Genomic DNA, 7,987 nt, shown 5'->3' with positions numbered 1-7,987 from the left:
ACACAGTATTCGTTAATGATTTCATTGTGGTAATTACTTTCTAGGGTCTGTCAATCAGGCAGTTTTAATGTATTCAGCATAGGCAGCATTAATTTTGTGCAATAGTAATATTTTACTTGGTTTCATGCTCCTTATCTATCAATCTGTTCATAACAAGTTTTGAATGTATGGACCATTTTTTCCCAAGTTTGAGGAGAAAATTGTTTTTAAATATCAAAACCACTTGGATTCTTGCAAGTTTTGTAGGTATTGATGGGTGGGTATAGGAAAACTCCCATGAAGGCTTCTGTGGTGAAAAGGTTTTGGAAGGAACTCAGCTGTTACCATTCCCTAAGGTATGCAAGATGGACAGTTGGTGTCTGCTTAATTCAGAAATTGCAAATCATGTGCCACCACTTGTCAAGCTTGCAGGTAGGTGATGAGGTGGACTAAAAAAGTACATGCAAATGATATTTTGTATCTTAAAAAGTACACTTATCCACTGTGAACTTGATTTAGTTCTGCCCTGCACTGAATTAGCAGTTCATGAGCTTTATACTGTGGTTGCATCACTGATTCATATGTGCTTTATTCAAGCAGGCATCTAATAATACCTCTTTTATAGAAGACATGTCTAACCTTGTAGCTTTGGGGTGTAACAAGAAAGGGACATATCCTTGACAAACTGCTTTGGTTCCTGTGCCTATTATTTTGGTATTTCACATATCACAAGACATTATGTAAAGATTGGACTTTTTAAAACATGAATTCTTTGCGTATGCTTGCCAATGTTTGTAAAGGACTGTGGCACCCACTTGAAATGCTGACCTTGGTTTCAATTAGTGTGTGATGAGTTCCTTTGTTGTTGAAAGCATGATGTTTAATGGTATAAATAGACAGAGCAACTGGCTAATAAAATGTAAGTGAAATAAAATCGGGTTTAATATGTTTGTAGAAGCAGGGTCGTGACTTTTTCAGCACAACAGTTGGAGTCACAGCTTGGAGAAACTTGAGGACATCTGTTATTTCTGTTGAAAAATACAAGTACATTCAGTAACTCACACCTTTGAAATTCCTTTGGGGGGGTGGGAGACAACCCCTCTCATACACAAAGCTGATTTACTCAGGATTTAAGGAACATTTGACTAAATCATCCATTAGGTCTCTCATAATTCAGATGCAAATGTTCTCTGAAGGGAAACTTTGAAAAGGTTTTTTCCCGGGTGACGAAAAACAGTGAGGTTAGTTGATTCCAGAAGGAAGGGATAAAATTTGCACTAAGAATTTACAATATATAGTTAATTTTGCATATAATGCTATGGAGTTTGTAAGACACATGAAGTTGCTGTCTTTTAAAATTCCAGAAGAAATCTAGTTACAGTTAAACTGTGATCCAAGTCTAAATTGCTTTTATACATCTTAAATGCAACTATCTTACTCTGCTGTTTGTAATAGATTTTTGGAAACTTGTTTTCTTCTATAACCAGTCCTAGGGGTAAGGAAAAAATCAGCAGGAGCTGAAAATATTTCTTATCAACAACACACCTATTGTCTGCATATATGTAACACCCCTGAGCATATACATCAAAGACATAATTTAAACATGTTCAATGTTCTTTTTTGATGCTTGAAATTCTTCGGGGGTACTGAGTTTTTCTTGTTTTGGTTTGGATTTTTGTATGTTTTTTTTTTTTTTGTAATCTACAAATATGTTTCCTTTGTGCCAGCACACACACTTCATGTTTTACGAACATGATCAAACCCTCCATCGACCCCTTAATAAGCATTGGCTGAGAGGCTTTGTTTCTGGGCTCAGGAAAAGGGCCGGAGTGACAGCCATTTGAGAGTGAAGATTCCTGGACAGGCTGATGTGCCCAAAATACCAAGGGGAGCATATTCCTTTTCATTACAGCCATCCTAGCCTTCAGAGCACACAGTGTCTAGGAAATAAGGATAGGGGCAGAGAGGTGGCAGCAGTAATGTGGAAAGACAAGTGATAGTAGTGATAAGAGCATGGAGTGCAGAAGAAATATCTTTCAATGTGAGAGGAGGTGAGGGTAGGAAATCAAACCCCATAATTAGATTCTGAACTGGAAGCAAATAATGACACAAGTGGGAAGAGGGGACTCTGTGAAAGAAAGTTCTGTGCCTTATTCCCATTTTTGTCTCTAGACTCTAGGTTTAGACGATGTCTCCCATGACATATGGGTTTTCCTGCAAGTAGTGTGTAACATAAAAGTTTTGGCAGATGGGAAACTGCAGTTCTCCTTGGGAAAGTTAATCCATTGAATACAATGTGGTAGTTGAACAATTACTCTCCAGAAACACTACAATAATTCACACAGGAAAAGTTGAGTTATAGATTAACTCCAAATGAGGGGGTTTGATTGGCTAGGCATCCTTAACATCAGAATAACTAAGAATAACATATCTTATTCTACTTTTCCTTACTTTCCTACTTTTCAGGAAAATTAGGATTTGGACACTTCATTTTCCAGGGGAAAAAAATATTTTGTAGAGCTTTCCTGACTTGCTCTGAATTAAACAAAAGCATGTGTAATTTCGATTAGGTTTAGAACAAACAAGAAAATTGCAGATAACTTAGGGTTTTCTTTACTTTTCATGTTTTTTTCCTTTTCTAGCTCGCTCCTGTTTCTTTTGTGTAGCTTAGGGAATTTTTTTGGTGATTTTAATTTCTTCTGCTTGTGCAACATCAGAACTAATCCTGGTTTTCCCTCTCATGCAGCAATCCATGTTTCTCTTTCACCTCTTTCTCATGCTTTGTACTTAGTTTCTTCTTGTACCTCACTGTTATGTCTTGTTGGCCTCCCTTATTCCTGTACATTTTTTCTTCTCTGCATAAATTTTTTCTTTACTCTTCACCAAATTGACCAGAAGCTCTATATCATATGGTTTTCTAAACTTGTTTTAAAATGCAATTCCTGTCTGTCATTAACTTCCCATTCTTTCCCTTGGAGTCACAAATGGAGTTATGTTTTCTCTTACATTAGAAAGCAGTTCCTTCAGTTTCTTTCCCTCTTCACTCCACTCAGCAGACCCTTATTTTGGTTTTCTATATCAAAAATTCTTTGTTTTTTATCTCCCAGTCATTTTTTCCTCCAACTTCAACTTTGCCCCTAGGAGGAAGAATAAGATAATAAATTTTTCCCCTTGGATGGCACTCCTCTCTTATTTCTGTTCTTGATGGTGTTTAGTCATTAACAAAGAGAGTTTGCTTTGCAAATATTTGTCAATAGTTTAGTTAAATAGTAACAGAAAGTAAACTGTTTGATTGCAAATCCAAAATTCCTTCTCCTGTAGTGGTTCAAGTGGTTTAGGTCTTACATAAAAGGGAATTTGAGGTTATAGAATAAAATATTTAAAAGAAAGCTTTTTAGCATGAACGTATGTATGCTACAAGAACAATTACAAAAATATTCCTATTAAAAAGTACATGTAACAACTAAAAAATAAAAGTTACAAGTTACCCTATTAATGCTTTAGAATATATTAAAACTAACCGAAAGAATGCACACATTAAACTTTAGGCAATACAAAGCTTATTATTCCCCAGAGACAAAGAAATCATGGTCAGAGTACAAGAGTAGAGATAATTAGAGATTTGTTTCTTCTCTGCCTCCCAAGGTAAGGCTTAATCCTACAGTAATCTCTTTACTGAGAGCCAAGTGTTAGTCAAGCAGCCTGCTGTACAGATTTGAAACTCATTTAGCTTGTGTTTTCAATATCTGGGGAAGGAGCTATCCTATGAATTTAGAGTCTGCATTGTTTTAGAGATGGTATCTTGATATGGTTTCCAATTTATCCTGCAATGTAATGCATTGGCAGGGCTTCACGATATGTTTGCTATCTTATATTGTGATATAAGACTTCTTGTTCATGACCAGTAAACATCCAGAGCCCTTCTGTCCTTTACCATGGGAGTTTGTATTGGGCATACAATGAATGGCACACTCAGTGAATGTGCATAAACCAATTTTACCACAACAGTTTTGCCTTTGAGCATTTCCACCTGGTGTTGCCCCACTGTGCTTTAAGGCTAATGCCCAGTGACCTTGGGGTTCATTCAAGTGGGGTTGGTGTTAAGCAAATTGGCCTTTTGTCTTTTTCATTTCCAAACTGTGGTTTGTAGCTTTGTTGCAAACTCGTTGGCTCTTTTAATTCCCAGGTTAGATAGGGAAGGGAAGAAGCAGCAAAGAAAAAATACACCTGCTGAGATTATTTTTATTTTTAAAAGGTCTAAAGGTTAGATCCACAAATAGATTTGAGTGGTTTCCATGTATGTGAGGTTAAAATTTACACTCTGCTGCAATTTTGCATTGAAAGATCTGTAAAACACAAGTGCCTGCATAGCATGTGTGATGCCCAGGTGCCTCAGACTTGATAGTGCTGGAATACTCACTGCCTCCCTCATTTATTCCATTGAGATTTACAGATTACCCACCTCCTTCATATATGGAAAATAATCCAGCAATCATTCTGGACTTAATGAGCATAGGCTCTGTGCAAAACACAGATATGTCAGGAACAGACAGTGATACTTTTTAGGAGAGGTAATACGAAGAAGGAGCTGTATAGGCCTGAGAGAACTGCCACAATACTTAATAAAACCACCTGAGGGTGCTGATTCATACTCAACTGTGTAAAATTGGATACCAGTCTGGAAAGAGAAGAAGGTGGTCGAAAGCTGAGTGTCTCTGGAAGGGATGGTTGGATGGATAGAAAGATAAAACAGATAGATAGACAGACAGACAGACAGTCAGATAGATATTCGGTGGGTGTGGGTATCCAGGTGACCCTACATTCCTACACTCTGGCCTGAAGGGTCAGGCAGTGAAAGGGTATTAGAAATGCTTTACTGCTTGGTAGATTGACTTGCTATGGATATATATGTATATATAAATTTTTATTTATTTATTTAAAATGAAGTTGAGATAGAACAGTTTTATTTATTATCTTAGGCAGGTAAAAAGAGCGGCCAATACCCCCCACCACGTTTGTCCAAGGGCTTAATGATTAAAGCATTCATGTGGACAGTAGGTACAAAAAGTTCATTTCATTCACTGCTTGCAGGACTGAAAAGGCAATGCCAGGTTATACAGTATTTTAGTATTCTGCTTACTGAATTTGCTTCAGTGAAGTTTTGCATGGAATAATTTAATCTGCTTTGGATTAGGAAGAGTGAGTGTATCACTTGCTGGTGAGGGCACTCCCAAAGAAAAGCAAAAGGGGGGGTTCTGGTTCTAGTGAATAATTAATGCAAATCTTGTGCAGATTTAACCACCAGGTTGTAGAGGTGCAGAAATTAAACATTGTGCCACTGAATCAAGTACTTTCACAGTGGGTCAAGGAGCCAGCTCCTCACTGCTGTTCTGGAACCTGATGAAGCATGGTGGGCAAGAGTACTTTGCATTCAGTTTTGCTGCATTTTGTGGGGGAGGGAAAGGGTTTGGTTTATTTGCTTGAAGAAAATGTTTGTTTGGTAACTCAACAGTTTCTACAACCACATACCTGTTCACTGAAAACTTCTGCAGTGTAAATGGCATTCCTGGTCAAAAGGGAGTACATGAGTGTCAGTGTACCCAAGAGACTGGGACGCTCATTTGATGTGTAAGGGACAGAGGTCAAAATCAATTTGAGCAGAGTCTCTTTGATCTCAGCTGAACAATCAAAACTGTTTACTCTTCAGGAGTGAGCAGGTCTACCTTGTTTTATCCCTGTAGCTTTTTCAAGCATACAGGTCCATCTCAAAGAAAAGCAAAGTATTTTTCTGAAACTGCTGCAAATCTATGAAAACAGTCTCTTTCCTGCCTGGTTCCAGGTAACAAGCAATCCTGAAGCTCTTAAAAGTCTTGTACACAACAGGGATTGAAGACTGTCCTCTTTTCATTATAGGGGTGGGAAGTTGTGGGATCCATTCAGAGCAGAGGTGTAACTGAATTAGCAGGAAGGAGTCTTAATGGAGCCTCAGGTGTGCCTGGGGTGTGAGGAACCTGTGGCTGCAGCAAGGGAGGTAGGGAGAAACATCTACAAGAGGAGAAAAATTCTCTGAAGTTGACAGTGCTTGGCTACAAGAAAATCACAAGATCCATGTGAAATGAAAGAAGAAACAGAGAGCTGAGGAACTCAGGTGGGAGCAGAAGCCTATGTTTCTGGTCTTTATGAGTTAGGGAAGGCTGGAGTTAAATGGGGAGCTCTGCAGAGACCTGTGCTATGAGAGGGGCAGACTTGCTTTCTCTGCAAAGGATGAAAGAGCTGAAAAGTTTGTTCCCCTATGAGGAAAAGTGCTGCAGCAAGGCCTTGCTGTGTCCTTGAAGAAAGCTCAGGCTTTTATGAGGCTCATGTTTAAATCCTGACTGGAGCTCCAGTTTGCAGAGTCCAGCAGGATTTGAATGGCAGAACTGGTGTGGAAAGCTGTTGTTTGCAAATAGAGATTAGACTGAAAAAGGGGAAACACTGAGTGCTTCCTTGGAAAGAGGCTGAGAGGCTTTGATTGCTTAGGCCAGGGATTAACCTTTTCTTCCCTGAAGAAAGACACAGCAAGGTCTATGCATGCCTATGGTAAGGTAGTGGGTACTAGATAGTTCTGGTGTTAGTGTTTCATCACTTTTTCCAGTTGTTTCCTGGTTTTCATAACTTTATGTTCTGTCTGTCCCCTTGATGTAAATGTCTGGCAATGCCCAGGTGTACTGAATGAGTGCTTATGGATTTCTTTCTAGTGGCTCAGATGGAGGCATTGGAAACTTTGCTTTCTAGAAGGAGTACAGGCAACATAGCTGACAGGCTGGTCATTATTACTGGGGTTTTGATTTTAGGAGGTGTTTCTCCCATAGGCCTACCTGAACCTGAAATTTCTGAATTTAAAGAGCTAGGAGTATATACACTTATATACCATCAGTCAATGTAAACAAGGAAAGTTTTGTGGGGTTTTGCTTTGGTGTTTGTTTTGGTGAAACAAGCTAACTTGTATCTCTAATGGCATTGGGAAGAAATCTCTAGACCATCTGAGGTCTTTTTGTAGGCATAGAGTTTACTACTGGTGACACAGAATATGTCTTGCATCGTATCAGTGTGGTGTAAGAGCTGAATCTTGTTGCAAAACTCTTGTCCAGTACAGACACAAATTCAGGAAATCTGCCTAAGTAATCTCAGGGCTGCTGTTTTGAAGTTGTGTGTTATCCAGAAGAGCTTGAGTAGCTGCTTCTGTTTCCGTTGAGAAGTTACATTTCTTAAAGTGGAAGTATTTAATTGATTTAGAGACTATCCCAATCTTGTCCTGAGCAATTCTCTTTTGCAAAAACAAAATTATCTTCTTGTAGCTATAATACATATTTTCTCTTGCTATATAAAGGTTATCAGCTGCTTTTCCCCTACTGTCTTGTAAGTGGGAGGTTTTATATCTTTTTTTTTTCTTTTTTTTTTTTTTTTCCTTTTCATCCTTAACACTTTTAAGTGGCATGTATTAGAAACTGTATTTGCTTTCTATCACAAAATGGGGCTGAACAAAGAAACAGTTTTATTTCTCTTCTAACCATTGAGAGCTTTTGCCCTCTACTGTGGAAGTGTATAATATTAGAATTTTATCTTCTGCTAATTGCAAAACTGTGATATTCTAATAAGAAATCCTACTAAAAATGGTTCACTACATCTATTCCTGTTAAACAGAACTTTCAATTTAAATTACATGCTGGAAACAATTGTATGAGAAACACTTCTGTGATTAAGAAGTTATTTTAAAAAGTCACTAAAATCCTCCTTCTGCATACTTATGTCATTTTACACTTTTATCTGTGTGTCTCAAGGCTCTAATGGCACTAGAAATGAAATCTTACATTGTATCTCTCCATAATTCCCACTGGTATGCCAAATACTAGTATTAAGAAGATCATTAAGAGCAGAATCTCTTTATTTTCCCATTTAGTGATCTAAACTACAGCAAAGTTAATATTTACAGCAAGATAATACATTACTAATAGAAATGTGAAGCACA

The 7,987-nt window shown here is 37.9% G+C and overlaps 1 long non-coding RNA gene across 1 annotated transcript in view; it reads left to right on the top strand.

Moving 5' to 3' along the window:
- The first annotated feature begins 5,667 nt into the window (after window positions 1-5,667).
- Window positions 5,668-7,987, top strand: part of LOC139795937 (uncharacterized) — a 37,303-nt gene continuing 34,983 nt past the window's right edge. Inside the window, exon 1 of the long non-coding RNA XR_011725762.1 lies at window positions 5,668-6,127. This is a non-coding gene — a long non-coding RNA (uncharacterized lncRNA). The remainder of the gene's footprint in view (window positions 6,128-7,987) is intronic.

The sequence above is a fragment of the Heliangelus exortis genome, chromosome 4 (assembly GCF_036169615.1).
Source record: "Heliangelus exortis chromosome 4, bHelExo1.hap1, whole genome shotgun sequence".
Lineage (NCBI taxonomy): Eukaryota > Metazoa > Chordata > Aves > Apodiformes > Trochilidae > Heliangelus > Heliangelus exortis.
The sequence above is the reverse complement of the archived record's forward strand: the minus strand, read 5'-3'. Positions and strand labels throughout refer to the sequence as shown.